The 17944-nt window shown below is 35.8% G+C and overlaps 1 protein-coding gene and 1 pseudogene across 6 annotated transcripts in view; both read left to right on the top strand.

The window, feature by feature from the left end:
- Positions 1 to 17944, top strand: part of FAM120C (family with sequence similarity 120 member C) — a 144013-nt gene that overhangs the window by 85346 nt on the left and 40723 nt on the right. The window lies entirely within an intron of this gene.
- Positions 15745 to 16793, top strand: LOC308639809 (grancalcin-like; annotated as a pseudogene). The gene is made up of 2 exons: positions 15745 to 16412; positions 16506 to 16793. The product of its transcript is annotated as a grancalcin-like (transcript).

The following is a 17944-nucleotide window of genomic DNA, read 5'->3' as shown; positions in this document are numbered from 1 at the left end:
TATGTGACTGTAATCCCAGTGACTCAAGAGACTGGGAGGAATGTCAAAAGTTCCAGGCCAGCCTGGACAACTTAGCAAGACACCATCTCAAAAAGGACTGGGGTTGTAGCTCAGTGGTAGAGTGCCCCTGGGTTCGATCACCAGTGCTTCAAAAGGAAACAAAAAGTATTCAAGTATTAAAATTTATACTTAGAAAATGTCTACTAAAAGAATACATAAAAGAAATAGTAACAAAAGAGACATAAGAAATGTGAAATACAACACTGTAGATTCAAATCTGCCATGGCGAGCTGAGGTTGTTGCTCAGTGGTAGAGTGCTTGCCTAGCATGTGTGAAGTACTGGGTTTGATTCTCAGCACCACATATAAAGATCCATCAACAATTAAAAAGTATTCTTTAAAAAATCTGCCATAGGGCTGGGAATGTGGCTCAAGCGGTAGCGTGCTCACCTGGCATGCGCGGGGCACTGGGTTCGATCCTCAGCACCACATAAAAATAAAGATGTTGTGTCCACCGAAAACTAAAAACTAAATATTAAAAATCTTTTTAAAAATCTGCCATGGTGGTAATAAATTTGAATGGATTATAAATTTAGTCAAAAGGCAGAAATTGTTGGCTTGGATAAGGAAACAATCATCTATACACTGTTTAAAGGGGATACACTTCAATAAATTAAAAGATGTTGCAAATAAAAGGATAGAAAAAGTTACACATAAACAACCACCATAGAGAGCTATACTCAGAATGCTAGTAGCAAATATAAGATAATAAAATATATAACTAGAAGCAAAGAGGGTGTGTTAACTTTCTATCACTGTGACAAAATACCTGACAGAAACAACTTAAAAGTAGGAAAGATTTATTTCGGCTCAAGAGTTTCACAGGTTTGAATTCATAGTTACTGGGTCCAATGGTTTTGGGGCATTTAGTGAGGTAGTCCATAATGGTGGGATGTGTGCAGTAGAACAAAGCTGATCACCTTATAGCAGCCAAGCAGCAGAGAGAGGAAAAATGTGTAGGGAAAGAGACTGGGGATAAAATACAGCCTTCAAGGGCATGCCCCCCAGAACCCAACCTACCAACTAGGCTCCACCTCCTAATAGTCCATTGAATTATGAATCAATGATCTAACCACCTTCTAAAGTGAACACTGTGACCTTCAATACTGTAGGTTTTGGTGGACATTTCACATCTAAACCAGGTATTTTGTAATGATAAAAGATTAATTTCATCAGGAAAATACCATTATATGGACTTAACAACAGAGCCCCAAAATGTATGAAATCAAAACTGACAAAAAAGAGCTGGGTGTGGTTGTGCATGCCTATAATCCCAGCAACTTGGGAGGCTGAAGCAGCAGAATCACAAGTTTAAGGTTAGCCTCAGCACTTAAGAGAGGCCCTAGGCAATTCAACAAGACCCTGTCCAAAAATAAAAATTAAAAAAAAAATAGAAAAGGTTTGGGGATGGGGCTCAGTGGTAAATTGCCCCTGAATTAAATCCCCAGTACCATGTGAAAAAAAGGAGATATAGACCATTTAACAATAATAATCAGGGTTTCGAGGTGTAGCTCAGTTGTAGAACATATACTTAACATGCACAGGCCCTGGGTTCAATTCCTATCACCAAAAATGGTAATAATCAGAGCATTCAATATTACACTTTCAACACATTTGCAAAACATCAAGGATATAAAACACCTGAACCATAAAATAAGCTAGTTGTAACAAATATCTATATGATACTCCACACAACAACAGCATACACATCCATTCTGCATGATAGAACATAAATTAAACTGTCGTCTTAGACTGTAAAGTGAGACATGGTGAATTTAAAATGATTAACAGTGACATGAGATTAGAAATTATTAACAAAAAGAAACTTTGAAAACATAAATATGTCAAAATTGATCAGCACGTTCCTACATAACAAATGAGCCAGAGGAGAAATTACAAGGGAAATTAGAATATACTGAGATGAATGAGAACAAAATGATAATTTATGAGATACAACTAAAGCAGTGCAAGGAGAGAAATATATAGCTATAAATATCTATAATATAGAGGAAGACCTGAAATTAACAATGTAGTCTTCAAGCCAGACAGTGGCTCACATCTGCAATCACAGTGACTCAGGAGGCTGAGTTAGGAAGATAGTAGTTTGAGGCCAGCCTGAGCAACTTAGCAATACCCTGTCTTAAAAAGGACTGGAAGTGTGGCTCAGAGGTAGAGACCCTCTGGGTTCAATCCCCAGTGCCACCAAAGAAGAAAAAAGAACCTTAATCTTATAAAAATTAGAAAAAGTTCAAATTAAACCTTTTCCCACAAGAAACCAGGTGAACCCAGTAGCATTTCCTGTAATCCCAGCTTCTCTGGAGACTAAGACAGGAGAATCACTTGAGTCCAGGACCAGTATGGGTAACGTAGCAAGACCCAGACTCAAAAAGATTAAAACGAGAAAATCATATTACACTAAGCTGGAAGAATTGCTCACAGGTAAACACTAGATTGGATATAAAAGTAAAGAACAGAATTAACAAAATTGACATGCCTTTACCTAGAGTGACCAAGGGGTGGGGGAAGACTGAAGTTACTAATAAGGAATGAGCAGGGGGGCATTAATATTGCCCTTAGAGAAATAAACAAGAATCCAGGAGATTATTATGCCAACAAATTAAGTAACACATGCAATTGACAAACCCCTAAAAAATCACAAATTACTAATGCTAAATAAGAAACAGGAAATCTGAACAGAAATATAATGAATAAAGAGCTTAAATTTGTAATTAATAACTTCTTACCAAGTAAAGATCAGGACCAGGTGGCTTCACTGATTAATTCTACCAAGCATTTAAAGAATTATATCCAATCTTTTACAAATTTTTCTGAAAAATAAAGGAACACTTTCCATTTCAATTCTGATTATAGACGTATAGTCCTTATGAGTGGTAGGTGCAAAACTTCTCAACCAAACAATAATAAACAAAATCAAGCAATATATATATATAAAGGATTGTAAGCATGAACAAATGAAATTCATACCTGGAATGAATGTAAGATTTGTTTAATATTGAAAAATCAATAAAAATGTAATAAACCATACTTAGAGAATAAAGGACAGAAATTATAAGGCAATTTCAATAGACAGTAAAACATTTGTCCAGATCCGATTCCCTTTTATGATAAACACAGAGAATAGAAGGAAACCTTATCATCTGATAAAGGCCATCTATGAAAACCCCACAGCTAACATTCTATACTGTGACAGAATGCTTTCTAATTATTTTTGGGGAGGGAGGGGGTGTACTGGTGCTTTGCCACTGAGCTATATCTGCAGCCATTTTTATTTTATTTTTTATTTTGAAACAGTCTTGCCAAATTGTTCAGGATCTCAAAAAGTTGCTGAGGCTGGCCTCAAATATGTGATACTCCTGCTTCAGTCTCCTGAGTTGCTGGGATTATAGACAGGTGCCACCACACCTGGCAAGAGTCTTAATAATAAGAACAAGGCAAGAATGTTCATTGTTTCCCTTCCTTTTCAACATTGCAGTAGAAGTTCTGTCCAGCTTAAGAAGAAGAAGCCTTTCTGTTGTTAGACTTCAGTGTTTGATGTCAAAATAGGCAACTTCATGAAACTCAAGAAGGTGGAGCTGGTCCTGGCCAGATGCTACTCTGTATACAAAGCCATCAAGAATAATGTTGATGATGGCTCTTCAGACTGCCCCTATAGCCATGCTCTCTAGTGGCTAGAATTGACCACTATTCTCAAAAAGTGACTGCTGCCATGGGCAAGAAGAAAATTGCCAACAAGTCTAAGATCAAGTTTTGAGAAAGTTTAGAACTACTATTACTTCATGTTCACAAGGAACACTGTCGATATGCCTTTGGGCAAAACTATCATCAATAGCCATGTATGGTGGCTCAGGAGAATGATGCAGGGGCGTTGTAAGTTCAAAGCCAGTCTTAGCAACTTAGCAAGACCCTGTTTCAAAAAATAAAAAGTGCTAGGAATATGGCTCAGTGACCCTGGGTTCAATCCCTGGTTCCAGTATATTTATATATCATCAACAAAAGTGTCTTCAGGGACCCTGCTCTTAAAAACAAGAACTGACCAGAGGTCAAGTTTAAGTTTGAAAAGGAGTACAAAAATGGGCAAGAACAAGTAGTTCTTTCAGAAGCTGCAGTTTTAAATCTTCTTTTGTTCTGTCACTAAAAATAAAATTCCCTGGAACAAAATAAATAAAAGGCATAAATACTATAAAGTAAAAATCATGGGACATGTAGATTATTCTTATATTTCTTCAATACAATGCCAGAGATATAAGTGACAAAAGAAAAATAGATTAGACAGGATCAAATTTTTAAACTGCTGGAAACAATACCACAACATAAAACCACAGCTACTGTAAGGGGAGAAAATATTTTCAAACCTTGTATTTGATAAGGGCCTAGTATACAGAAAAGAGTTCTTATAACTCAAACAATGAAAGGCAATTAAATTTCTATTTTTTATCTGATCCATAAAAACAAAAATTGTACATATTAATGGCATACCATATGATATTTTTATATTTGTATTCATTGCCTAATATTTAATTCTGGCTAAATATATGTATCTAGCCAGGTGAGGTGGTACATACCTGTAGTCCTAGCAGCTCAGGAAGCTAAGGCAGGAGGATTGAAAGTTCAAAGCCAGCCTCAACAAAAGTGAGGCATTACGTAACTCAGTGAGACCATGTGTCTAAATAAAATACAAAATAGGGCTGGGGATGTGGCTCAGTGGCTGAGTGCCCTTGAGTTGACTCCTCAGTACACTTGAAAATATGCCTATATCTACTAAAACATATCATTTCTTTATGGTGAAAACATTCAAAATTTTTCTAGTTGTTTTTTGTTTGTTTTGATATGGGTATTAAGCCCAGGGGCATTTAACCTCTGAACCACATATCAAACCCTTTTTATTTTTTGTTTTGAGTCAAGGTCTCACTAAGTTGCTTAGAACCTTACTGTTTTGCTAAGCCAGGCTTTGAACTTGGGATCCTCCTGCCTCAGCCTCTTGAGCTGCTGGGATTACAGGCATGGGCCACTGTGCCTGGCTCCTTCTAGCTTTTTTAGATACATGGTACATAATTGTTATTTGTAGACAAAATGTTTCAATAAACATTTTTTCAAAGGTATGCAAATATCCAACAAGCACAAGAAAAGATGATCAATGTCATTAGTCTTTGAGGAAATAAAAACCACAATGAGAAACTAGTCAACACCCATTATATGGTGGTGAAAACCTAAAGGACAAACAAGTGTTGTCACAGACATGGAGGAATTGGATCCCTTATACATTGCCAGTAGGAACATAAAGATATGTCCACACAAAAACATGTTCATAAATGTTCATATAGATTTTTTTCATAATAAGCAAAAGTGCAAATAGTCAAATGTCCATCAACTAATGAATGGGTAAAGAAAATGTTATATCCACACAATGGAATATTATTCACTTATAAAATGAATTTAACTGTTGGCTCATGCTATAACATGGAGATGAACCTTGATAACATTAGGCATGAAAGACCAATCACAAAAACCATATATGATTCTATTTATATGAAGTGTTCAGGACAAGGCAAATTGATACATACAAATTAGCAATTATTAGGGGCTGGGGTGAGGAGTGAATAGAGTGATTGCTATTGTATGGGGTATTTTTGTTAGAGATAATTTGAATGCTCTGAAATTAGTAGCAATGATTCTGTAACCCTGCTAATTGTACACTTTTTTAAAATATTTATTTTTAGTTATAGATGGACACCATACCTTTATTTTCTTATTTTTATGTGAATGCTGAGGATGAACCCAGTGCCTCACAAGTGCTAGGAAAGAGATTTATCACTGAGCTACAACTCCAGGCCCTGTACACTTTTAATAGATGAATTGTATGTCAATTTTATTTAAATAAAATTATGAAAGAAAAAATGAGATGAAATAGATCCTTAGATTATCAAAGTTTAAGGAAATTTATTGCTACCAACTTGTCTTACAACAAATATTAAATGAGTCCTTTAAGACTGAAAGGAAATAATAACAAATAATTATCACCTACAAAGGTAATTATGCATATATGTTTTTCTTATTATTTAACTGACTTAAAGCAATTATTAATAATTATTAATTTATGTGTTAGCTTTAGAATAAAGGTAAAATATACATGACAATAGCATTATGGAGGAAGAGAGAACTATATTGGAATAAAGCTTGAACTGAAATTAATTTAGTATCAATTTGAAGTAGTATGTGATAAGACACATATAGTGTTCTACAGTGCAATCACTATGAAAAAGACTAAAAATATAGTGAAAAAAAAACCAACCATAGAATTAACATTTTTACATCACAGAATATCCTTTAGCACAAAAACAGTAAAAGAGTAACAAAAAAGGTATTTGACCTATAAATCTAACCATATTGACAGTTATATAAAATAGAAATGGTTTAAACACTCCATTGAGACTTGATTAAAAAGGTTGAATATGCTGTCTACTAGAAAAATACTTAAGATTCAAAAACACAAATAGGTTCAAAGAGAAAAATTGAAAACAAAATACCACATACAATAGCCATGTGAAAATTATTATGGTTGTACTAATACCAGACATAATAGATTTTAAGAAATGTAATATTACTATGGACATATAAGAACTTTTTATAGTGATAAATGTGTGTATTCATCAGGATTGTAACCCTGGTTGTAACCCCTAATGACAGTGTCCCATTGTTGTTGAATTTAGTATGATGATGAATGACAGTGATGTTGAATGACCCTTACTTTACTCAGCACATAATAATTACTCAACATTGAATCATAGACCCAAATGTAGTAGTTTAAACTATAAAAATTTATTGAAGCAAACAATGCAAAATTGATGATGTGGAGTTGGGCAAAGATTTCTTAGATAAAAAGACCGAAATGAAATCCATTATATATATGTTGGATTTGATTAAAATACAAAAGTTGCTTACATTTCAAAAGCCACCATTTAGGAAACTAGAAAAGGAAAACCACCACTAGACACAACCTATATTATCAGCCCTCAGAGGCTGAGACAGGAGGATGACTTCAGCTTAGGCATTCAAAGCCAGCCTGGGCAACATAGCAAGATCCCCTCACAAAGAAGGGAGGGAGGAAGGAAGGAAGGAGATAGAGACAAGGCATACACTGGAGGAATATATACAAATCTTGTATCTGATTAAGAACTTATATCCAGAATATACAAAGAACTACAGCTGGGAATGGTGGTACACACCTGTAATATCAGTGGCTGGGGAATCTGAGGCAGGAGGTTCATGAGTTCAAAGCCAGCCTCTCAGCAACTTAGTGAGGTCCTGAGAAACTCAGCAAGACCCTGTCTTTAAATAAAATATAAAAAAGGGCAAAAGGGCTGAGGATGTAGCTCGGTGGTTAAGCACTCCTGGTTTCAATACCCGGTACCAAAAGAAACAAAAGCAACAACAACAACAAGAACACTTAAAACTTGAAAATAACCCAATTTAAAAATAAGTAGGGGGGCTGGGATCGTGCTCACCTCGCACAGGCGGGACCCGGGTTCGATCCTCAGCACCACATAAAAATAAAGGCATTGTGTTGTGTCCATCTATACCTAAAAAATAAATATAAGTAGGGGCTAGGGATATAGCCCAGTTAGTAGAGTGCTTGCTTCACATACACAAGGCCTTGGGTTCAATCCCCAGCACACACACAAAAAAAGCCAGGAATGGGCTGGGGTTGCAGCTCAGTGATACAGGGCTTGCCTAGCATGTGTTAGGCACTGGGTTTGATTCTCAGTACCACATATGTAAATTAATTGATTAAATAAAGGTATTGTGTCCATCTACAACTAAAAATAATGATTAAAGGATGTGAGTATCATTTCACAAAGGAAGTATACAGGATTGAAGCATAAGACATGAAAAGATTCTCAACCACAGTTATCATTAATGCAACCCACAATGAACACTATTTCATCACACAATGATGGTAATAAAAAATACAGTAACAAATATTAAAGGCTGTTGAAAGCCAGATTCCCTCATACATTGTTGATAGGAAATTTAAGGTGGTATAGCTACTTTGGAGATCTGTTTGGCATTTTCTTTTTTAAGCTTGCTTGCTTTATTTATTTATTTATTTATTTATTTATTTATTTATTTATTTATTTTTGTGGTGCTGGGGATTGAATTTAGGGCGTTACACATGACCAGCACTTGCTCTACAAATATCTCCAGCCCACATTTGGCATTTTCTTAAAACTCATTAAACTCTAATGGAGCATATAACTCATTTTTTCACTCCGATTTAATCCAAGAACATTGAAAAGATACGTCGACTCAAAGTTGCACATGAATGTTCATGGAAACATTATTCATAATAGCCAAGTACTCTATCACACAGTAACACTCCCATTCCTTGCATAGCCATTTTGGAAAACAATTTGGTAGTTTGTTTTTTTAAACTACCATACAAGCTGGGTATAGTGGCATACGCATGTAATCCCAGTGACTCTGGAGGCTGAGACAGGAGGATCCCAAGTTTGAGGCCATCATCAGCAATTTGGCAAGACCTTGTCTCAAAAAATACAGAAGGCTGGGGATGTAGCTCAGTGGTAAAACACCCCTGGGTTCAATCCCCAGTACCAAAAATAAATAAAATAAAAATTTATGACCCATCAAAAATTGTACTCTTGGAGAGAAGTAAAAAATTAAGTCCTCACAAAAACCTATACACAAATATTCATAGCATTCTTATTTAATGTTTACATTTGGGTGCTTAGGATTGAATCCAGGGCCTTGTGCATGCTAGGCAAGGACTTTACCACTGGACTACATACCCAGCCCACATCCTTTATTTTATTTAGTGTGTGTGTGTGTGTGTGTGTGTGTGTGTGTGTGTTTGTGTTTTACTGGGGATTGAACCTAGGGCCTTGTGCATGTGAGGCGAGCAGTCTACCAACTGAGCTATATCCCCAACCCTCCTTTATTAATACCCTCAAACAGGAAATAACCCAGCTGCCTTTCCATGGATTATTATCTATTGTATGCAAATACCATGGAATTCTACTCAGCAGGAAAAAGCAAGAAACAACATGAATAAATATTGAGCAAGTTGTACTTAAGTTTAAAAACAATCAAAATACCAAATTGTGAAAATGGAGAACAAATGTTTCTGGGGTACCTAGAGATTGGGAAGATAGGAGGAAATCATTGTGATTTTTTTTTCAAAAGACCACATGAGATACCTTTAGTGAAAGAACTATTCAGTATCTTTCCTGGATCAATGTCAGCACTCTGATATTTTTAGAGTTGTGCAATCTAATACCGTTAAGTAAGTGTCAATTGATCAAGTGTCAAGAGATCTTTCTGGTTTGTGTCTTACAGTGCACATGAGTCTACAATAATATAAAAATTAAAAGTTTAAGACACATTAAACAGAGTACCATGACACATGCCTGTAATCCCAACAACTTGTGAGACTGAGAGAGAAGTATCACAGGTTCAAGACCAGACTGAACTTAGTGAGAGCCTGTCTCAAAATGAATATTTTTCTTAAAAATTATGGGAGAGCCATGATGACAGAGTAAAGGAGGTTGTGTTCCTGGCTGCTTCGTGACATGAAACCAAGAAAGCAGACAGGCATCTTCTCCCAAGGTGGGTGAATAAAAGTGGGGGGGGACTTTATTAGAACCTAAAACTGGACATTCAAAGCAGATCGGGGACACACAAAGTTGTATATAATAAAGTAAGGAAAAAATCCACAGTGGCATAGCTGCTGCCACAGCAAACAGACACTCCACCAGAGAGGTCCCTCTATGAGCATAGTAGAAGGATAAGGGAGCGCTCATTTTGGAGAGGCCCAAGGCATTTCTGGGTATGGAGCATTTAGAGACTAAGGATATTGCCCAAGAAACCTGAACAACATGCTGCATGATATCCAGCAGCATGTGGAGGACAAAAGAAGCAACCAGTTTACAACTGTGGCATTGGGGGCCAGCAACTGAGGAAGTCAATTCCTGGCAAACCCAAGTTTGGCCTGAAATACAAGCCCAGTAAACACATGCTGCACAACATACAATGTGCTTAAGTGACTAAAAAAAATCAAACATGGAGAGAGGTTTATACAAGGTTGAGGAAACCCAGCTCTACCCCCCCTCTCCTCTGACGGCTTACAGGACCATCTATGAAAGGAATCTGGCCAGGAAGTCAAAAGAGTAGGGAGAGGAAAAAATGTTTGGAGACTGAACCCAAGACCAGTAAACATGGGGTCTGCAGGTTTTGTAGGGGACTAAGAATTGGCTCCCCCAGCACGTGTATGAAACCCAAGGGTATCCCTGAGGTAAAGTCTTCCAGCATGGATCAACAAGTACCAGGTGCTGGAGATGTGTTGAATTAAATCTCCAGACCAATTAGCAATTAGTGAAGACCCTGGAGCCCACCTAACCCTAACTCTAAACCCTACAACTGGGAATTCCACCTGTGGTTGACCTCTCCAGAAATTTAAAGAGTGGAGCGTCACACTCCAGACGACTCCACCTAAAACTCCTGAGAAGAGAAGCTGAGAATATTTTGAACTTCAATGGAAAGAATTTTTAACTTTTCATCAAGATTTTTTTTTTATTCTTTTTTACTGTTTAGTTGTGCCTTTAATTGGACATGAACATTTATACAGTTTCCTACTTTTTTCCTCTCATCTCTAGCATTTTTGTAGCCAGTTTTTTTTAACATGGATTATTTTTTTGTGAACTAGAATGTTTGATTAGCATATTTTAGTGTTATTTTGTACTCTTTTACATTTAATTTTTTATTTAAATTTTTGCTTTATATATATTTTTCTCCCACCTGTTTCCCTTGATTCTCCCTTGTCTACTGCTTTCAGCCAATCTCTATTGTTCTCTCTTTCACTCTTCCTTTAATCATCTACTTTTCTCTTTTCTCCTTCTCCCTCATAATCATCACATCCTATATCGCTCTGTTCTCTCCCTGTCCACCATTTAATAATATAAACCCTTTTTCAAACTTGCTGTTTTTATTATCATAGTAGGAACTATTTGGTTTAATGCTGTAAATTGTTTGCATTGGTGGTTGTTATTTGTCTCCCCCTAAACAGTGAGGTACTGGAAACCTTCAGGGACACTATAATTCCAGAGGATAGATACTCTGTTGCCTCAGATCCATACTGTTAGATTGGTAGACACACAAACAACATGAAAAATCAAGGGAACAAATCAACCTAGGCAAACCAAGATACTCCAATAATAGAATCCATCAATAACACCATGGAAGAAATGTCAGAGAAGGAGTTTAGAACGTACATGATGTGAAAGAGCAAATACAGTTAGCAAAAGATCACTTCAATAAAGAGAGAGAGATTCTGGGGAAAAAATCCTTTAAATAAAGGAATCAATAAACCAAATTGAAAATTCAATAGAAAGCATCACCAACAGACTAGACCACTTTGAATACATAACCTCATGCAATGAAGACAAAATATATAATCTTAAAAATAGAGTTCAGGGGCTGGGGATGTGGCTCAAGTGGTAATGCGTTCGCCTGGCATGTGCGGGGCGCTGGGTTCGATCCTCAGCACCACATAAAATAAAAAATAAAATAAAGATGTTGTGTCCACTGAAAACTGAAAAATAAATATAAAAAATGGAGTTCAGGGGCTGGGATTGTGGCTCAGCGGTAGAGCACTCGCCTAGCATGGGTGGAGCCCAGGTTTGATCCTCAGCATCACATAAAAATAAAATGCATTGTGTTGTGCCCATGTATACCAAAAAATAAATATTTAAAATAGAGTTGACTATGAAGATGTTCAGAAACCATGAACAGAACTTCCAGGAATTATGGGATAACATGAAAAGAGCAATTTAAGATTTATCAGGATAGATGAAGGCGGGGACATACAAACCAAAAGAATGTACAATCTTTTCAATTTCAGAAAATTTCTCAAATCTAAAGAATGAAATAGGAAATCAAATACAAGAGGCTTATAGGACCCCAAATGTGCAAAATTACAACAAAAGCACATCAAGGTACATTATAATGAAAATGTCTAGGATACAGTATAAGGATAACATTTTTAAAGGCTGCAGGAGAAAAATATCAGATTACATATAGTGGGAAACCAATTCATAATTCAGCTGGTTTCTCAACCCAGACCCTCAAAGCTAGGAGGTCATGGAATAGTATATACCAAACTCTGAAAGAAAATGGATGCCAACCAATAATCCTATATCCAACAAAATTAAGCATCAGATTTGAAGATGAAATAAAATATATTCCATGATAAACTAAAATTCCAAGAGTTTGCAACTAGAAAGCCTGCTGTTCAGAATATTCTCAGCAAAATATTCCATGAAGATGAAATGATAAACAAAATGAAAACCAATGAAGGGACAAGCTACTACACTGAAGAAACAGTCAAAGGAGAAATTAATTCAAATTTTAAAACAAGAAATAAACCAAAATGATCAGGACCACAAACTATATCTCAATTAAAATTTGAACATTAACATCAATCATTTAATTCACTGGCAGAGTGGATTAAAAACAAGGCCTGGGCTGGGCTTTTAGCTCAGGGTTTTTGAGTGCTTGCCTCACATGAGTTAGGAACTGGGTAAAATCCTCAGCGCCACATAAAAAAAATAAATATATGTATATTAAAAAAAAAAAAGACCCAGCAATATGCTGTCTCCAAGAAACCTTATAGGCAAAGATATCCAGACCGTCACAGTGAATGGATGGGAAAAAAAATCTCATTCCTGTGGATCATGTAAACAAGCAGGGGTTTCTATCCTCTAAAAATAGATCAAGTTATGTAAGCTATATATTTGTAATTATACAATTGTATATTACCTTAATACATTTTTAGCATCTGTAGAGGTTGTTTTTTTTTTTTTTTTGGATGGGGGTAATGGGAATTAAACTCAGGAGCACTCAACCACTGAGCCACATCCCCAGCCCTATTTGTATTTAGAGACAGGGTCTTATTGACTTGTTTCGCACCTTTCTGTTGCTGAGGCTGGCTTTAAACTCAAGATCCTTCTGTCTCAGCCTCCCAAGCCACTGGGATTATAGGCATGTGCCACCTTGCCCAGCTGTAGGGTCATTTTGATAGCTCCCTTTTGGTTGATTTTTTTTCTTTTTTTTTTTTGTTTGATTTTTTAAAAATATTTTTTCTTGTTTTTTTCCTTGATTAAACTTGTTAGATTTTTATCAACTTTTAGCTGTATTACTTCGTTTGTATTTCACATATTTCTACTCCTCTTATATTTTTCCTTCCTACTACCTAATTTGAACATAATTTGATTGTTAATCTAGCTTCTTTCTGATACAAATACTTTAAGTTATAAGTGTTCATCTGACTACTATTTCATTCCAGAGAATCTAATATTTAAAGATTTTATTATCACTTAGTTCAAAGCACTTTTTATTTACTTTTCTTGTGCTCTCTTCTTTGATCTATGAGATATTTCTAAGTGTGCTGTTTGATTTTGAAGTAGTTGAGACATGGGTTTGGGGTTCTATATATCTTAAGGTGATTGATTTCTAATGTAATAAATCATGCAGGAAACACAGTATGCATGATTTCAAATATTTTAAATTTCTCAAAGCTTATTTTATGACAAAATATAATCTCTCATTAATTTTTTTACTTGACAATTTTGTGTATAGTTCTCTATAAATAACAAGTAGGTCAAGGTGGCTGATAATGTTATTAAGCCTTCTGTATCATTACTCTTTCCAGCAAAGTTAGGGGGCTTAAAAATTTCCAAATGTGATTGTGGATTTGTCTTTTCTAGTCTTATTAATTTTTACTTAATGTATATTGAAATTTTATTATTAGGTACATACACATTTAAGATTGTTATACTTTCTTGAAGTTACCCTATCATGGTTATGAAATGTTCCCCTTTATGTCTAAAAATACATTTACTTGAAATTTATTTATTTATTTATTTATTTTGAGAGAGAGTGAGAGAGAGAGAGAGAGAGAGAGAGAGAGAGAGAGAGAGAGAGAGAGAATTTTAATATTTATTTTTTAGTTTTCCGGCAGCTACAACATCTTTTTTTGTATGTGGTGCTGAGGGTCGAACCCAGGCCGCATGCATGCCAGGCAAGCACGCTACTGCTTGAGCCACATCCCCAGCCCCATTGAAATTTATTTTATATTAATAGTTCTACTTCAGATTTCTCATGCTTAGTTTCCCCTTCTTTTGCTTTTAACCTATTGGTGTATTGATATTTACATATATAGAGAGCATTTAGTTATTATTTGCTTTTTATACATGTTAAACATTTATACCTTTTAATTACAATAGCTAGTTCATTTATATGTGAATTAATTATTGATACTATTGGAAGAAAAGAACACCTGACATGAAAGTCAGTGGAAAATTGGGTAAATGATAAGTTTGATGATGTAATATTATGGAAAACGGGTTAAAAGAGAAGATTATTAGAATGCTTTTGTTGCAACTGTTCATTCTCTCATTTATCATATGTTACACAGTAACAGACTTATTTTATTTTTTGTCAACACATTATTTAGCAAAAATAAAAATATATTCATAAAAAATAAAAATTATGATAAGTAATACAGCCAGGTACAAAAGACCATATAGGGTATTATTTCACTTGTATGAAATATCCAGAACAGGACTGGGGCTGTAGTTCGGTGGCAAAGCACTTGCCTACCATGTTTAAGGAACTGGGTTTGATACTCAGCACCACATTAAAAAATAAATAAAATAAAGGCATGCTGGGGCTGCATTTGTAGCTCAGTGGTAGAGTGCTTGCTTAGCATGTGCAAGGAACTGGGTTAAATCCATGGCACCACATAAAAATAAATAAGTAAATGTGTTGTGTTCATCTACAACTAAAAAACATTTAATTTTTTTAATACATTTATTTTATTTATTTATTTTCAGTGGTGCTGAGAATTGAACCCAGTGCCTCATAAGTGCTAGGCAAGCACTTTACCACTGAGCTACAACTCCAGCCCCCACCCCCTTTTGTGTGTGTGGTGCTGGGGATTAATCCCAGAGCTTTGTGCGTGCAAAGCAGGCACTCTACCAATTGAGCTATATCCCCAGCCCCTAAAATACATTTAAAAAGTAAATAAAACATAAAGGCATGCCGTCCATCTACAACTATAAAAATATAAAAAGAAAAAAAGAAATAACCAGAACAGGCAAGTACATAAACATAGAAAGTAGATTAGTGGTTGCCTTTGGGTGGGTACAATGAGTGACTGTATATGAGCATGAGGGATCTTCCTGGGGTAGTACAAATGTCCTAAAACTCAATTATGGTGTAGTTTTAATTAAAAAAAATTATGGTATACAAATTATACCTTAATAGAACATTTAAAAAAATTTTAGTTGTATATGGATACAATACCTTTGTTTTATTTATAATTTTTAGGTAGTGCTAAGAATCAAACCCAGTGCCTCATACATGCTAGGCAAGTGCTTTACCACTGAGCCACATCCCTAACCCCTTAATAAAACATTTTAAAGGTTAGATTTTTTAATACATTAAAATTATCCTAAAATAAATTTTTTTTAAAAAGTAATGAGTAGTGTTAAGGAAAGATATAAAGACTGGAGCCCCTCCAAAATGGAAAGATATAGGTCTAAGGGTGTATAGCTCAGTGGTATAGCACTTGCCTAGCATGCATAAGGCCCTGGGTTTGATTCTCAGCATGGTAACATATGAGGTGAGATATAAAATTGTTATCAATAACTATGCTAATTTGACCTATGTACACATAAATTTGTGTGATTAAATAGTGAAAAAAACCCAACCAAACAAAAAAACCTGACAGCATCTGTGCCAGAATGCATCAAATTAAAAAGACAAATGAGAATGTATTTGCAACAGGACAGTGTATTAATATTCTCTCTACATAAGGGCATTTTAGCTCTCTGCTTCCTGGTGCCATTTCCCCAGCTCCTTTCCTCTGCCATACCTTTTAACCATTGATGTTCTGCCTCACCTCAGGCTCAGAGGAAAAGAATGGGCTAAGACCTCTGAAACCTTTGGAAATTTTAGTGGCTACATGCTAGGAATGCAGGTGACAGGAACAGGTCTAAATATGTTCCCTTGTGGTTACTCTGGGTACCCAGCATATTCAGACAGATATTCATTAGCTGATGACCCAGTGTGGACTTAACTTCACTTATATTGGTGGACAGGATGGTAAAGAGATGCTGAAGAACTTCAGAAATGTTTGACACAGTCTGGAATTAGTCGAGCTTATTCTTCCTTCAGTTTGGAAACCTGTAGAATTGTGGTTGCCATGTTGGGTAGAGATTACACAGGAAAAATGGAATTTAATGAATTCAAGGATCTTGAGTAGCTCTTTTTAAATTTTTTTTTTAGTTGTAGAAGAACACAATATCTTTCTTGCTTTATTTATTTTTATGTGGTGCTGAGAATTGAACCCAGTGCCTCACATGTGGGATGTAAGTGTTCTACCACTGAGCTACAGCCCCAGCCACTTGAGTAGTTGAGTCAAACCATTGCTATCATGGGTTATAGGTGAGTCCTCAAACGTTAACTTCTATTATTAAATATTATAGTAAGAATGGCAGAATTTTCTTTGATAATTATGTTCCTTGCTGTATGAAGCTTCAAGCACTGACAGTCTTCTTTAGGAGAAAAGGCCACTTGCAACAAGGGTATGTGAACTTTGTTTATGATGATTTTTTTTTGCAGCTTTTCATGTTAATTTGAATGGCTAGTATTTGAGTGCTGAAGAAATACTATGAATTCTTTTGCTTGAAAGATCTGGACTAACTTAAATTAAATTTTTGGAGCTTTTTCTGTTCTTACATGTTAAACCTTTTCCCTTACTATGTGTACTTTACTTTAATCCACAGTTCAAAGAAAGTAAGATACACACACACACACACACACACACACACACATACATACACATGCATATACATACACATTCATATATTTTTGGGAAAAGGTATCACTTTGCAAATATCTACATACTGTTATAGAATATTGGTATAGAATTAATTGGTGTAAAATATTGTAAATGTGGGTTTTGAGGGCCAGCTAGAAGGGAAAGTCTGGATTGTGTGCCATCTTTGTAGTAGGATTTGTTCTTTGGTCACATAATCAAAGAACACCTTATGGGTTTTTGCCTGTGAAGAGGAAAATTGCAGTTACTGAAAATGTATCCTAATTTGAATCTATAGCGAAATAAAACTACAGGAGGGAAAAAAGGGCTTTTTAGAAACCAGAACTCCAAAGGGGTAAATGATATTCTTATGTTAGTCAGCTTTTGTTATTGTAATAAAAATACCTGGCAAGAACAACCTTGAGGAGGAAGAGTTCATTTTGGATCACAGTTTCAGAGAATTCAGTCCATTTTTGGCTGGCTATATTGCTCTGGGCCTGTGATGAGGCAGAATATCATGGTGGAAGGGCATCGTAGAGGAAAGCTGCTCAGCTCATGACAGCCAGGAAGTGGAGAGAGAACTGAAAGGACCAGGGACAGATAAGAGTGCCCAAAGTCATGTCCTCAGGACCTACTTCCTCCAGCCATTCCCTACCTGCTGACAGTTATCTCCAACAAACCCATTCAAAATTTTAATCATTCAAGTGAATTAATCCACTGATGAAATTACAGCCCTGGTGATTCAATCATTTCTTAAAAGCCCACCCTGTGAACATGATCCAAAAAATAAGAAAAGTGGTACACACTGGAATTGTCCTGGAAAGTCAGAGTCTGAGACTGCCCAGTCTCACTTGGGCCTCTGTAGCTATTTATTATTATTATTTTTTTGCATGTCTGCTTCACTAGTCTGCTTTTCTTAGTTTAAATTCTCAAGACTGATTGGCAAGCCATGGATTGGTTTGACTTGGATTAG

This window comes from Spermophilus citellus, assembly GCF_964194105.1.
Source record: "Spermophilus citellus genome assembly, chromosome: X".
Classification (NCBI taxonomy): Eukaryota; Metazoa; Chordata; class Mammalia; order Rodentia; family Sciuridae; genus Spermophilus; species Spermophilus citellus.
Note: the sequence above shows the minus strand (reverse complement) of the source record. Positions and strands in the feature narration are given on the sequence as shown.